General features: G+C 46.9%; 1 protein-coding gene across 3 annotated transcripts in view; it reads right to left on the reverse strand.

Moving 5' to 3' along the window:
• Nucleotides 1-15,400, reverse strand: part of CMKLR1 (chemerin chemokine-like receptor 1) — a 257,881-nt gene that overhangs the window by 125,178 nt on the left and 117,303 nt on the right. Inside the window, exon 1 of one of the 3 annotated variants that reach the window (XM_085633478.1) lies at nt 2,602-2,623. The exons of the other annotated variants lie outside the window; for them this stretch is intronic. The gene's annotated coding sequence lies outside the window, so the exon portion shown is untranslated. Of the gene's footprint in view, nt 1-2,601; nt 2,624-15,400 lie in introns of those variants that run through there. 3 annotated transcript variants of the gene reach the window in all.

The following is a 15,400-nucleotide window of genomic DNA, read 5'->3' on the forward strand; positions in this document are numbered from 1 at the left end:
ATGACTTGCGTTGCACAGAATTGGTGGCACCTGATAAACTGCGTCCGGCATGGGCCTACCGCCACGGGACAGTGACTTTTCCGTGCACTGAGGTATGGGCACCTAAAGTGCTGAGCAGGTGTGCAGTCTGCGATGATGTGCCATCCTGGTGGTCTGGACTGGTAAGGGTTTGTGTGAGCCCTGCTGGACCGCAGTGTAAGCCTAAGCCAGCGGTTAGCGCAGGCCTACCGCCACGTGACGTTGCCTTGCGGTTCACAGTGTTAGTGGCACTTGTGGAGCTGAGCGGGTGTGCAGCCTGTGATGATGATGTGTGACTGATATGATCTCTGCCTTTGCAAAATCAAGACCCAGAATCAAGTGCGTGACCTGGTTGACCCCGTTGTGGGGCAGCATGATGTGGAGGCTGCCAAGGTCGCGAGCCCCTGGCTTGGAGCTTGCACCGGCATGTGGTGGGCCCTCTTGGAGACACACCGGTGGCAGAAGGTGAGCAGTGAGGCTTGGGTTCACAGGGGCGGGCAATCACCGCTGGGTGGCGGGAGGGTCTGGGGTGCAGCAGCCTGTGTGCGCATTGGCGGGCAAGCAATGGTGCTGTTTGCAATTATATGTACTCTGCCATCATTAACTCTGGACTCTGTTTCTGATAAAGGACCGGGTGGACTGCAGTGTATGCCGACACGTGGTTGGTGGGGACACCGGTGGCAGCTGGTGAGCAGTGAGGCCTGAGTGCGCAGGGGTGGGCAATCACTGCTGGGTGGCGGGAGGGGCTGGGGTGCAGCAGCCTGTTTGCGCAGGGGCGGGCAAGCGATGGTGCCGTTTGCAATGATATTTACTCTGCCATCATTAACTCTGGACTCTGTTTCAGATAAGGGACTGGGTGGACTGCAGTGTATGCTGGCACGTGGTTGGTGATACATCGGTGGCAGCAGGTGGGCAGTAAGGCCTGGGTGCGCAGGGGCGGCACTGTCTCTCTCTCTCTCCCTCTCTTTCTTTCACTGTCTCTCTCTCCCTCTCTTACTCTCTCTCTGCCTCTCTTTCTTTCACTGTCTCTCTCTCCCTCTCTTACTCTCTCTCTCTACCTCTCTTTCTTTCACTGTCTCTCTCTCCCTCTGTTACTCTTTCACTCTCTCTCCCTCTCTTTCTTCCACTGTCTCTCTCTTCCTCTGTTTCTCTCTCTCCTTCTCCCTCGCACCCCCTTTCTCTCTCTTGCTCTCTTTCACTCTCTCTCTCTCCATTTTTTCTCTCTCTCTCTCTCTGTCCTTTGATAAGCGCATGACACACCTTCTCATCTTGAATTTTGTCTTACAGGCTGTGACTTACAGATTGTCCAGACATGACCCACCATGACTCTTCAAAATAGTTGTATTGAGTTTATTTTGAAATAAATATTTGTTTTTGGAATTCAAAGATGAATGATTGATTCTCCTTTTTGTGGCCACACATGACAGTTGATTGTTGTGTTTGTGCGACATAAGGCGAATAGTTATGTTCATGAATTTGTAAAGTTGATGCACAATATCTTTGATCGGGGGGGCCAGGGTAGGGCCCAGTCGTGGTGGCAGGCTTGGGGAGGGGGTTGGCAGTGGGTGTTGTGGTCCTCTTGGGTGTCCGAGCTGCATGATCAGTAGCTCCATGGCATCTGTTGTTCTTCTGGTGTGGCTGTGGGCTGGGCTACCATTTCTGGTGCAGGTTTTCTTCCGACTTAACACCAGGTCGGAGCAGGTGTTAAATCCCTTCTGCTAACGCGACTTACCCCCTGTTTTGGGATGTTATTGCAAATCTGGTTGGTCGTTGTGAATATTGCGAAGTGTTGTTGTCGTGGCTTTTTGCACGGGAACGCCTACTCTGCATATCATTAGCGTTAGTTGCCGGTATCATCCGCGGTGATAATTTTTGCGGCTGCTATCGCAGGAAAACTGGTGTCACCAGCTTGTGAATGGTGCGATAAATTTATCACCACTTTGGCTGCGATAAAGGTCCGCTAACTCGGGGATGAGTCCTTGAGAATATCCCCCTTAATTTTTACAAACGATATTAAACACTTTGAAAAAATATCGATCGATATCACTTACCTAAAAATCGATATTCTTGACCACGATATTTTTTCTGTTGATATTCCTGATCCACGATATTTTTACCTCGATATTTGTGCAAATCAATATTGTTTCATCAATATTTTGGCTCTGCACCTGTCTGGGCTCGGGGAAGGCTGAAAGCTGCAGTGCGGTGAGTGCGGATGTTGTAAAAACAAAATAGCAATAAAATCTTTTCATTGCCATTTTATGTTTTGTGTGAGGCTCACAGGGAAGCAACGCAAGAAACTGCCGTTGGTCAACCTGGGACACAAAATAGGGCCCAATATCCAAACAAAAGTGGACGCTTTTAGTAAATTAGAAACCTAAAAAGTCACCAATGTCAGGAAATTGGGACATTTTTTATCTGATAAAGACATGCTGTATACGTTTTTGCATGCGGTGGAGGACTGCATGGATTTGAACTTTATGCAAAGAATGCTAGTTTTAATATCAGGAAAATCAACAGTAAATCTGGATCAGCAGACATTAAAACACCTAAAAACACCTAAAAACACAGTCCATCACTGACCTGAAGGAGGACGTGCGAGGAAGGCAGGCTGGCATAGGAGCTGGTCTGCCTGCAGCTAGAAAGGGAGCATTCTGGTCCGATCCAGAGGAGGGCCCCTGCAGCAGTCTTCAGTGGGCGGATATCAACAAAATAATGGGGTAGTAATGCATCTGAGGGTGCACATAATAACAATTATTGGAATCAAATTGGGTATATAGTAATAGTTGTCAGAAAGACAGTAAGATCGGTAATAAGTTGAGTATATGGTGCCACTCGGGATGGGGAAGCACCCTACTACCTAGGTGCTGAAATATACGGATCATGCAAAGCAATCCCCGTGATTAACAGGTTTTTTACATAGAGAAATCCCGGCACTCTAAAGTCACGTGTTATTCTTATTGGTTATTAGCCAAAAGGACAATGAACAAAATAATGATAATGAAAAACTGGCTACGGAACAGATTAGGTCCTCACAAAAGTATATGACAAAGAGTAATTTAATTCATAAGTATTACAGAAAGGAAAGTCGTAATCATGAGCATAAATCAGAACTCCCTAATACATTTGGTTCTAATTGTTGGTTCGTAGAAAGGAGACTTTATGTTCTCCAAAACTTGATCCAAATGGATGACAGCCGACACGTGTTTCGTCACGTATAGTGACTTCCTCAGGGCTTTGATTAGCAAGTCTTAAAACACATTATATGTCAGACATGCAATTGTGCTTCTGCCAGATGAAATATTGATTGTAGGATATCTCAAGAGACAAATCCAGACGTGCGGTATAATTCTGTTAAGAGGATCCAAGGAGTTGTTAACTCTTGTGATGGTCCAAAGAGACAAATTTCAATCACAAGGAAAGTTCTTGATAGCTGTACCAGTTGTGTGTAGACAATGACGGATCTCCACCAATAGTTTCTATTGTTCTAGGAAAGATAGACCGAAAGTAAACTATCCATAAATGTTGTTCTTATACCATTGACGGAAGTAGTATGTATCACAGTTGAAGTTCCTGGTGTTTCACGGCGTATTTTGAAAAGAAGCAGGTCTCCACCAAATTTTCTAATACTTAGAGATAGTGGACCGTGTTGTAAATCCTATTTTTAGAAATGAGTCGATTTGGAGAACATAAAGTCTCCTTTCTACGAACCAACAATTAGAACCAAATGTATTAGGGAGTTCTGATTTATGCTCATGATTACGACTTTCCTTTCTGTAATACTTATGAATTAAATTACTCTTTGTCATATACTTTTGTGAGGACCTAATCTGTTCCGTAGCCAGTTTTTCATTATCATTATTTTGTTCATTGTCCTTTTGGCTAATAACCAATAAGAATAACACGTGACTTTAGAGTGCCGGGATTTCTCTATGTAAAATTCAGTGGGCGGATAGTTCAGACGAGATCAGGATGAGGGTGACAACATCGTTGGCAAAGGCAGCAAGAAGCTATTGGAAAGGCCCAGTAAAAGTCAGATAGGAATGCTTAACAGCTGGCTTTTAAAGGGCCTTTGCTTCCCGCCAGTGCCGGTTATCTGGCGCATGACATCACTGAAGCTATGAGTAAACACAAAATAGAGCTGCTGAAGCATGCGCAGTGAAGCTGCTATTGCGCTTTCTCCAGTCACCTTCTTTTGTGTTTTCCGAGAGCCTGGGAAGCCTGCTACAAATGGAGCAGCTGTGTTGTGGTTTCCTGCAAAAGGTCAGAGGCCATGGAAGGTCTGCCGGGCCGCTGGCAACCCACGGGCCATACTTTGAGTACCACGGTCCTAGACAGTGCTTGGATATGCAACCACAATCCAGAACCCACAATAAAACTACAGGGATACAAAAACCTTGGGCCCTACTATGGTACTGATCTACCCTCAATAGAATAACGCCAGAGTGCAGCCGGATTACAAAAATAATCAATTTTCGTTCAGGCAAACAATCCAGTGGAATGGAGTGATGAACTGACCCTTTGCAGCAGAGACGCCTTCCGTGATCTCCTCGATAGAGTTGGCAGGTGTCTCTTATGATCTGCAAAAAGCATTCTTATGCCGGGCAGGTGCTCCCCCTCTCAGGGCTGGTGCTTTAGGACTTAATGAGTATTCAGCATGAACAATGTGATGGGGTGCACTGCCTTGTCATGGAGCTCAACCTCAAAACTTGCAGTTCAGGATGGCATATGGATGTGAGCATCAAAAATGTGAGCCTAGAGTTAAACTCAGTCGACTATATTGGGCCCAAGGGAAAAATGTAGACCACATCTCTTGGAACACTGCCTCATCACGTGCCCTTATAAGTGCTTCTAACTTACAATTTACATTCATATTGCATATATATGGAAAGAGGCCAGGATTAATACACGGCTTTTCTTTATAGCCCTGACACTACTAATTAAAACAGAGAGTGGACTTTGGGTTAGCCGCCTTTGTCCATTGTTCACTTTGGGTCAGCATCTTTATTTATTGTTTAAAGGCACTCTTGGATCAGTCCTAGGAAGTATGTTGCACAGTTACAAAATTGTCTGCTAGATGTAGTATTCCACCACCTATGGAGTGCTACTACTTCAATACATGGGGAGGATTGCTTTTAGGAGCATCAGACACTATTTGATGAATGCAGAAGCCATCTTGAAAATAAGGCTTATCACTATAAAGGCCACATATTCTACATAATCCCCAAATCCAGACCTGCAAATTTTGAGAAAACTCTCACAATGTCAGTGGTGGAACATAGGTGGTGGAGTCTGGAGAGGGGTTCAAGGCCCCAAGTCCATTTCTTTAATCAGCCATGAGGGAGCTTCTAAAGAGACAGGGCCATGGAGAGGGGATGCTGAGCACTGCCTGAGAGCCACCCTGCCTCCAACACTCTTGACTAAGGCCGGACTGGAACTCAAACCGGGCTTAGGGGGTCCAGCCGAGCTGTTTGCAAGGGCCGCTTTCGGACGATTTTGTTACCGGGGGCCGAAATTGCAGGCCCCCGGTAACAACCCTCCCCCTTTGACTTTTTAATAGGGTTTATTAAGCCAATGCATGCTTCTACAAGTGAACCATCTTGACATGACAAATAGTCTTTGGGAACAGAAACATGGAAGTTGATTTCATATATTTATGTTTAAAATACGTTATAATTTCCAAGATTTTGAGTGCCAATCACTGCTTTTACTACTTTTTAGGTCGAGCCTAGCGCAGCGTGCATGCGCTGCCCTAGGAAAAACGACCTCTTGGAATCACTCTGGACTTTTCACACGCCCGTGCATGTGTTGTTTTTTTTTAGCATTTTTTCTATTGGGCCTTGCGTGCGTCTTTCTAAAAAGACAGCAGGCAATTAGGCAAAGGCGGGTGCATGTCCCACCTTTCCCAGGAAATGTATCCGCCCACCTCCTACAGCTTGCGGTTACGAGCAGGGATGCCATCTGTTCGGGGTCATGTCACCATCTGTTTTTAATTAGCGTGTTCGCGTTCGCCACGCTGCCGTGCTCACTCATCCCCGCTTCTCTCTCGCACCATTCTTTTTTAACCAACCCTCGCTTCACATGCCACATGCATACCCACAGCCCAAATTCTGCAGGAGTCCAGGGTCAGAGGAGTACAGTTATTCGTGGGTAAATGTGCGCTTTGGCACAAGTTTAGTTGATCTCTTTGTCTTCTCCTTTAACTTTCATATAACTCCTGTTTGTTGTCATTTCCACCTACAAATCAAGAAATGTACATTGTGATTCTCAAAATGAGACGATTGATGTTTGTAACCTTAAATTTAATATATTGTCTGGTGGATGCTTCTTTTGGATGAATTCCATTCAAAGATGCCGCATGCTTTGCTGGAGCTGCTGATAGACTTGATGGTTCACACCTTATTTGACTCTCTCAGCCTACCAGTGGGATGGGCCTCCCCATAGCCGCCGGCAAGGGGCATGTTTAAGAAAATACGCTGCGGTTGCCCGTCTCACAAAGCACATACAAGAATATAAAACATAACTTAAAACGTATAACATCCCAAAGGCAAGACCTATTGGCTATGCCACTGCTTGTTTATGCTGGCACCACGGCACCCCTATGACAATGCATGTGGTTGATTGATTTAGTAGCAACATCATCTGGTGGGAACTATTTTGTTGAATATAGAAGCCATCTTGAAAAGTTGACTGGAAGTATGAAGCAATTAAGTATGTAAATGCATAGCAATGTTTATCAGGTGTTATTTTTTGTGAAAATAAACTGTTGTTTTGCAGAAAAATGCTACCTGAAAAACAGAAAAGAAATTGGTAATTTTTATAATGTATTTGAAGATGGTCTCCTGCTGCAAGGGGAGCGTCTATCTTGCACTAATAGGGGCAGATTTATATCAGACTTGCGCCACTTTTATGCCACTGTTGCGTCACTTTTGTGACGCAGCGGCGGCGTAAACCCTGCGCCATGTTGCGCCCCATTACATCGTCAGCATTCCGTCCATCATTTGTTTGTTGTAACGCTTTTCGCCCTAAGTGGGATGGGTATTCCCAGACGTGGGACCCGTGCTCACTACGCCACTGGAGTCAAGCTATCCTGGCTGATGACGGCTGATAGCCAGAAACCGGTCCTAGGATGCTTGATTCCGGTCCAGGGAAGACATGGCTTGGCAGTTCGGGCTGGACTGTTCCCATGAGGCACAGGGTCAAGACTGATTTGCATACGGCCATGTCTGAACTGGGGTGGCGTAGTGGACAAAAGAACGATGGATTTAACCCAGATCTCTTGACTGGGGGAGAATGTCTGCATTGTCAGCATTCCGTCCATCATTTGTTTGTTGTAACGCTTTTCGCCCTAAGTGGGATGGGTATTCCCAGACGTGGGACCCGTGCTCACTACGCCACTGGAGTCAAGCTATCCTGGCTGATGACGGCTGATAGCCAGAAACCGGTCCTAGGATGCTTGATTCCGGTCCAGGGAAGACATGGCTTGGCAGTTCGGGCTGGACTGTTCCCATGAGGCACAGGGTCAAGACTGATTTGCATATGGCCATGTCTGAACTGGGGTGGCGTAGTGGACAAAAGAACGATGGATTTAACCCAGATCTCTTGACTGGGGGAGAATGTCTGCATTGTCAGCATTCCGTCCATCATTTGTTTGTTGTAACGCTTTTCGCCCTAAGTGGGATGGGTATTCCCAGACGTGGGACCCGTGCTCACTACGCCACTGGAGTCAAGCTATCCTGGCTGATGACGGCTGATAGCCAGAAACCGGTCCTAGGATGCTTGATTCCGGTCCAGGGAAGACATGGCTTGGCAGTTCGGGCTGGACTGTTCCCATGAGGCACAGGGTCAAGACTGATTTGCATTGGCCATGTCTGAACTGGGGTGGCGTAGTGGACAAAAGAACGATGGATTTAACCCAGATCTCTTGACTGGGGGAGAATGTCTGCATTGTCAGCATTCCGTCCATCATTTGTTTGTTGTAACGCTTTTCGCTCTAAGTGGGATGGGTATTCCCAGACGTGGGACCCGTGCTCACTACGCCACTGGAGTCAAGCTATCCTGGCTGATGACGGCTGATAGCCAGAAACCGGTCCTAGGATGCTTGATTCCGGTCCAGGGAAGACATGGCTTGGCAGTTCGGGCTGGACTGTTCCCATGAGGCACAGGGTCAAGACTGATTTGCATTGGCCATGTCTGAACTGGGGTGGCGTAGTGGACAAAAGAACGATGGATTTAACCCAGATCTCTTGACTGGGGGAGAATGTCTGCATTGTCAGCATTCCGTCCATCATTTGTTTGTTGTAACGCTTTTCGCCCTAAGTGGGATGGGTATTCCCAGACGTGGGACCCGTGCTCACTACGCCACTGGAGTCAAGCTATCCTGGCTGATGACGGCTGATAGCCAGAAACCGGTCCTAGGATGCTTGATTCCGGTCCAGGGAAGACATGGCTTGGCAGTTCGGGCTGGACTGTTCCCATGAGGCACAGGGTCAAGACTGATTTGCATATGGCCATGTCTGAACTGGGGTGGCGTAGTGGACAAAAGAACGATGGATTTAACCCAGATCTCTTGACTGGGGGAGAATGTCTGCATTGTCAGCATTCCGTCCATCATTTGTTTGTTGTAACGCTTTTCGCCCTAAGTGGGATGGGTATTCCCAGACGTGGGACCCGTGCTCACTACGCCACTGGAGTCAAGCTATCCTGGCTGATGACGGCTGATAGCCAGAAACCGGTCCTAGGATGCTTGATTCCGGTCCAGGGAAGACATGGCTTGGCAGTTCGGGCTGGACTGTTCCCATGAGGCACAGGGTCAAGACTGATTTGCATATGGCCATGTCTGAACTGGGGTGGCGTAGTGGACAAAAGAACGATGGATTTAACCCAGATCTCTTGACTGGGGGAGAATGTCTGCATTGTCAGCATTCCGTCCATCATTTGTTTGTTGTAACGCTTTTCGCCCTAAGTGGGATGGGTATTCCCAGACGTGGGACCCGTGCTCACTACGCCACTGGAGTCAAGCTATCCTGGCTGATGACGGCTGATAGCCAGAAACCGGTCCTAGGATGCTTGATTCTGGTCCAGGGAAGACATGGCTTGGCAGTTCGGGCTGGACTGTTCCCATGAGGCACAGGGTCAAGAATGATTTGCATATGGCCATGTCTGAACTGGGGTGGCGTAGTGGACAAAAGAACAATGGATTTAACCCAGATCTCTTGACTGGGGGAGAATGTCTGCATTGTCAGCATTCCGTCCATCATTTGTTTGTTGTAACGCTTTTCGCCCTAAGTGGGATGGGTATTCCCAGACGTGGGACCCGTGCTCACTACGCCACTGGAGTCAAGCTATCCTGGCTGATGACGGCTGATAGCCAGAAACCGGTCCTAGGATGCTTGATTCCGGTCCAGGGAAGACATGGCTTGGCAGTTCGGGCTGGACTGTTCCCATGAGGCACAGGGTCAAGACTGATTTGCATATGGCCATGTCTGAACTGGGGTGGCGTAGTGGACAAAAGAACGATGGATTTAACCCAGATCTCTTGACTGTGTCGTACTCTACTTTCTCGCACCGCGTAGGGGACAGGGCCCTACCCCTGTCTATCTTGGTATTAGCGAACCGCAAATGGTGAATGCGGCATGTACGAGTGTTTTATATACCGTTCTAGTTATGAATGCACTGTGTACACGTCATTCTGCTTCACTACGCGGGTTCCATTTTGGAAGCAGTGGCCATCTTGTCATTGCCCTCACATAGGCTATAATGGAGCAAACACGGGCCTCACAGTACAGGTGCTTTCCCGTGACTTCTCTGTGACCTGGGCAGCTGGCTCTGCTGCCCTGGGTCAAACCGGTCTCACGAGCTCCCCTTTCTCCGTCCACCTGTGATTAGCATCAGGGCTTGACCCATCATAAAACCCTTTCATTCTACACAAACCTCCGGCTAATCTCTTCCACACCTGCTTGTTCCTGCTTTATGACTTGTTTCCCAAAACAGGAGATGCTCATGTTTATTGGGGGGTCTGCCAACATCAAATGTGGGATCTGAACCTTACTGTGTAAATCATTGTGGGCTGGCCGAACTGGAATGTGGGATGGTCATCATGACTCTGCCTTTTCTTTGTAATATATACTTGTATATGGCCGTATCATAAAACCTAGGAATGTATGCTTGAGGCCAGAAAAGGCCTATTTAAAGTGAAGCCCGTTTCTATGATTTTCAGCAGTCTCCTGAGAACATACACGCTGTTGTACTTCTAGGATACCTGTCATTGGTCTGCAGCCAATAAACGATTCTTTGACTTCACCCAGAAGACTCTGTGTTTCTGTAGGTCCGGAACAGGGTGAAACCCAGAAGTCATAGGGTGTGTGCCCCTGCACCGCTGGGACTAAAATACCCAGTACTTCAGTTTGGCGCCCAACTCGGGACGATTTCAGCGGTACCAGTCCAAGCCAGAGGTTCGTGAGGAGCTTCGTGTGGAAATTCCGGAGGAAGGCCGCCACTTCATCGACCCCTGCATGTCGACGTGGTCCGAAAGTCTTTTCTGCAAGGTTCTCCGCGTCCCGACGGCTACGAAGGACTGCTGCCCTGATTAATCGACCAGTTTTGGACCCTTGACGAGTTTGAGAGAGCGAAACAATCGAGAGAGTCTTCTGGTGACGCCATTGATCAGCAATATTCAGTTAAGTATAAGTGGAGCGTCTCCCATTTGTTTTGGTATCCTTCGGGATCATTTGAAATTAGTGATTTGGAGTTTGCAAACGCCAAAACCAGAGGACTCGTGTATTCACGAGACTATCGTAATCGATAATCCTTTGACGTTTGGGATCTAGACTAGTGAGCGAAGATGCCTGGTTCTGGAATATTTGGTAGATTATCCTGTTTGGGTTGCGGAAAGGATTTCCAGCTGGAGGAATCATGTCCGGTTCCTCCGGTTGGAACCCCAACTTATGAGCTCTATGTGAAACATGGCGTAGGCCCCATTGCAAATAACGAAGTATGGATCCACTACACCAGGAAAGATGGTGTTTTAAAATGGCCCCAAAATGGTAGTTTCGATACTGATATTTTAGATAATTTGGAAATTAAATTGTTCAAGAAGAAAGCCCGGCCGGCGATGTTTGACTCTTTCCGCTTATGGCGAAAGGAAGCCAAACAAAAGGAAATTAAGCTAGCGAAAAAGAATAAAAGAGAGAGAGGTATGACAGTAATGCAAGCAGCTGTACAATTTAAAGACAATGAGGAGGAGCAAATGAGTGAGCAATTTCACAGGCAGCGCAAGTTAGGTATCGACAAATGTTACCCAGTTTTACCACACTCTAAGCAGAATGAGTCCGAAGAAAAGGAGAAAGATCCCCTGATGTCACATTTGTTGAGTTCGCCACCCCCGTATGCTCAAAATGCCACGGCGCCTCCCCAGCTTGTAAATATGCCACCTCCAGTGAATATACTGCAAGCCTTGCCGCAGCCGCCAGCGGTGTTCCCGACTGCCCCCGCGCTCCCTGCGACTTTGCCTAATTCAGCAGCTGCCTCTTCTGACACTTTTCCTTGCACTACTTCAGTACCTGTTTCTACATCCTCTTTTCTTCCCTCTGTTTTTCCCCCTGTTTTCGCCTCAAATTCTCCTTCGGCGCGACAACGTTTAGCTAATGTGGTTACTACGTTAATGTCGCCTCTCTTTGATGCGTCTGGTGCGACTCCTGGCTTACAGCGTAAGCAATTGCGTAGTCAGTTGCCTAACCCCGATGAGAAAAAGGTAATAGATCGCATGGCGCGCAGATGGATTGTTTTCCCTTCACTGTATGATGTGGAGTCAGTGGTTAATGTCTTCCATCAGTGGGATGCCCCGAAACAGAGATATGTGTTTGAGAAAATGTGTGAGATTCTCTGTGAAGAATTGGAGGATAGTGGTAAAAACCCGAGCCCGCAGGAATTGTGTAGAGTGAGGTCTGATTTTGAAACTGGTATAATTGTGGATCGCGAAGTAGATAAAGCAGTCGCGGTTGTATTGTCCTTCAGGAATGGTGATTGTCAACAGTCGTTGTTTGAACCTGATGTCCTTGTGGGGAAAAAGGTAAAAGCGCGACAATACCCTATGAGAGAAGTTCCCCCGGTATGGAAGGAAGCGGTTGCAGCTGCCGGTGGTAACCCCGCTGTGGCAGCACATTTCCAGCGTGTTTGGGTGCATGTTCCATGGAAGCGCTCTGAGGTGTTAGCGCTTAAGCAGTCCTTGCCTGATCCCCGTAAAAACCCAGCAGGTTATTATAAAGAGTTGTCACAGACGGCAGGGTCATGCGTTATGAATCTGGCCGACATAGACATGTTGTTTGGTAATGTTGTCCCGCAGCCCCTATGGGGGTCAATCCGTAATGTAGATCACGATGCAGAACTAGGGGACACATGGGCTAACATTGTTGCTGCTGATGCTAGACAAACTGGTGGTGCGAAACCAGAACCTTTAGTAGCTGAACTGCCTGGTAGAATCATTACGTATATGAAGACAATAATGCCTGCGATGCGCGTAAATTGGGACAAGATATCTGCATGCAAGCAGAAGAAAGATGAGACAGTGTCAGACTTCTTTACCAGGTTTGAAGAAACGTTTATTGATCACAGTGGGCAGGATATGAGTACTGAGGGTGGCCAACGGTTATTTGTGGATAAATTTGTGCAGAATTTACTTCCTGATCTGTGTAAAAAGTTGAAAGATTCAGAGAGTTCTTGGGCTGTTTCTTCTTCAGCGAAATACTGGCTACTGCACAGTATTACGAAAATCGGGATAAAGACGAGAAAGATAGGACAGAAAAGAAAACGAAGGAATTAAAGACGAAGGTCCTTTTACAGCAGGCCTATCCACCACGTGGAGGTCAGAATAATTATAGGCAACCCCAAGGTGTCTATCACCAACCCCAACAGCTTCAGAACAATCAGCAAATGAACGGGTATTATCAACCACGTGTCCCTGTAGGTCCCAACCAATGTTCATACTGTAAAGAGGAAGGTCATTTTAAATATAGTTGCCCTAAATTACTACAACGGAACGGTAATATGTATGGCGCAAGAGATAGAGGTGGTCAGCAAGCTCCTAGAGGTAGAGGGCGTGGAAATGTTCCCCAGAACGCGCGTCCTCTGCCGCCTCAAAATACCATTAATAGCTTCGATCAGCAACCTAATGCGACTAGTAATACAGCTCAGTATTATAATAATGATTATTATGCAGAGGATGGTGATGCAGAAAATAATGATTACTAGGACAGCCACAGACAAAGAGAGGGAGTTGTTTCAGTGCCAGTGGATCAGAGTGGACCGTACGTTGAGGTGACTACAGCAAATGTAACGGAGCCTTTTCTGCTAGACACTGGTGCTGCAAAGAGTTCAATTATGCATTCCAAACTCCCTGGCGCACCTTTGTCTGGCAATATAAATGTTTCAGTAGGTTTTTCTGGCGCCCCTGTTAGGAACCCGATTTCCAGTCCCATGTCACTTTCTGTTGGACCTTGCGAGCTGAAAGCACCCCTGATTCTGACAACAGGTTGTGGTGAGAATTTGTTGGGATTAGATTTGTTGAAAAGATTGCATGCTACACTGTATTGTTCTCCTTCAGAAGTACAACTTACATTAGGCAAGAAAGTGATTTCCCCGATGTACTTGTCCAAAAATACAATGCCGCCTGAACTGTCATCCCTTCCGGATGCCCTCTGGGCTACTGGTCCCAATGATGTGGGCCTCTTGGAGATACCGCCATACGTGGTGACTTTAAAGGCTAATGTCAGACTGCCACGTATTCCCCAGTACAAGATCTCTAATGAAGGGCAGAAAGCATTGTTAGACATTGTCAGCGACTTGATTAATAAGGGTGTGATTGAAGAGACAAGAGGCAACGTTTGCAATAGTCCGATTTTACCTGTCTTAAAACGAACGGACCCTTCACAGCCACCTGTTTACAGATTTGTGATCGATCTCAGAGAGGTTAATAAGATTGTTGTACCACAGTTCCCGGTTGTCCCTGATATAACTGCCTTGTTAACAATGATTCCAGCCTCTGCTGCATGGTTTTCAGTGATTGATTTAAAGAATGCTTTCTTTAGCATCCCAATTGCGGAAGAGAGCAGAGACATTTTTGGTTTTAGTCTGGGAGGCCGAAGCTTCCGCTTCAAACGCGCTCCCCAGGGCTACTGTGAGAGTCCATCCATATACAGTCAAGCTTTGAAAGCACAACTTGATGCACTTGTTTTACCCAGTGGCGCTATCCTGATTCAGTACGTGGACGATTTACTAATCGCCGCGGATACTGAACAAATCTGCAAAGAAGCCACATTGTCATTGTTGCGCCATTTATCTGCTTTCCATCACAAGGTGTCTCTCTCTAAGCTGCAATATTGTCGACAAGAGGTGACCTACTTAGGTCATCTCTTATCGAAGGAGGGAAGGAAACTGACCCCAGAAAGAATTCAAGCTATTGCACAGTTGAGTGTGCCGAAAACACAGAGAGAAGTGCGTGCTTTCTTAGGAATCACCTCATACTGTAGGCATTGGATCCCTAGTTTTTCTTTGTTGTCAAAACCTTTGTTAGCATTAACATGTAAAGACACACCAAATCCTATCCCATGGTCTGAAGAGTGTCAGAAAAGTTTTGTGGAATTGCGAAATGCATTGTGTTCGGCTCCTGTGTTGGGCACTCCTGACTATAGCAAACCTTTTACATTGTATGTTCACGAGAAAGATGGATGTGCGTTGTCAGTGTTAACACAGCCTTTTGGCGACAGACCGCGCCCATGCGCATATTTTTCATCCACCTTGGACCCTGTAGCGAGGGCATTGCCAAGCTGTCTGAGAGCGACAGCCGCTGCAGCAATGTCTATCCGACAATCTGCTGGTTTGGTAATGGACAACACATTGATTGTTATGGTTCCACATGCTGTAGATACATTATTAAATAGGACCAAGACACAGCACTTGACTAGTGCGCGATTATCAGGCTATGAGCTCACACTGTTAGCCAATCACATACACATAAAGAGATGCAATACGCTGAATCCAGCTACATTGTTGCCAATACCAGCAGATTCAGATGAGATTGAGCAACATGATTGTCTGTTCAGAACGGAAGAAGAGACGAAAGGGAGAGTGGATCTCAAAGATACTCCCCTGACTGAGTGTGATGGCACTTTATGGGTGGATGGTTCCTGTTTCAAGCTCCCTAATGGTGACACGACTGCTGCATATGCTATCACGACTTTACACACGGTCGTGGAAACTGCACGAGTGCCACATAATTCGGCCCAAGCAGCGGAATTAATCGCCCTCACGAGAGCGTGTGTGTTGTCTGAAGGAATGAGAGTGAACATATACACAGATAGCCAGTACGCCTTTGGCGTGGCTCATA

The sequence above is a fragment of the Triturus cristatus genome, chromosome 11, assembly GCF_964204655.1.
Source record: "Triturus cristatus chromosome 11, aTriCri1.1, whole genome shotgun sequence".
In the NCBI taxonomy this organism is placed as follows: domain Eukaryota; kingdom Metazoa; phylum Chordata; class Amphibia; order Caudata; family Salamandridae; genus Triturus; species Triturus cristatus.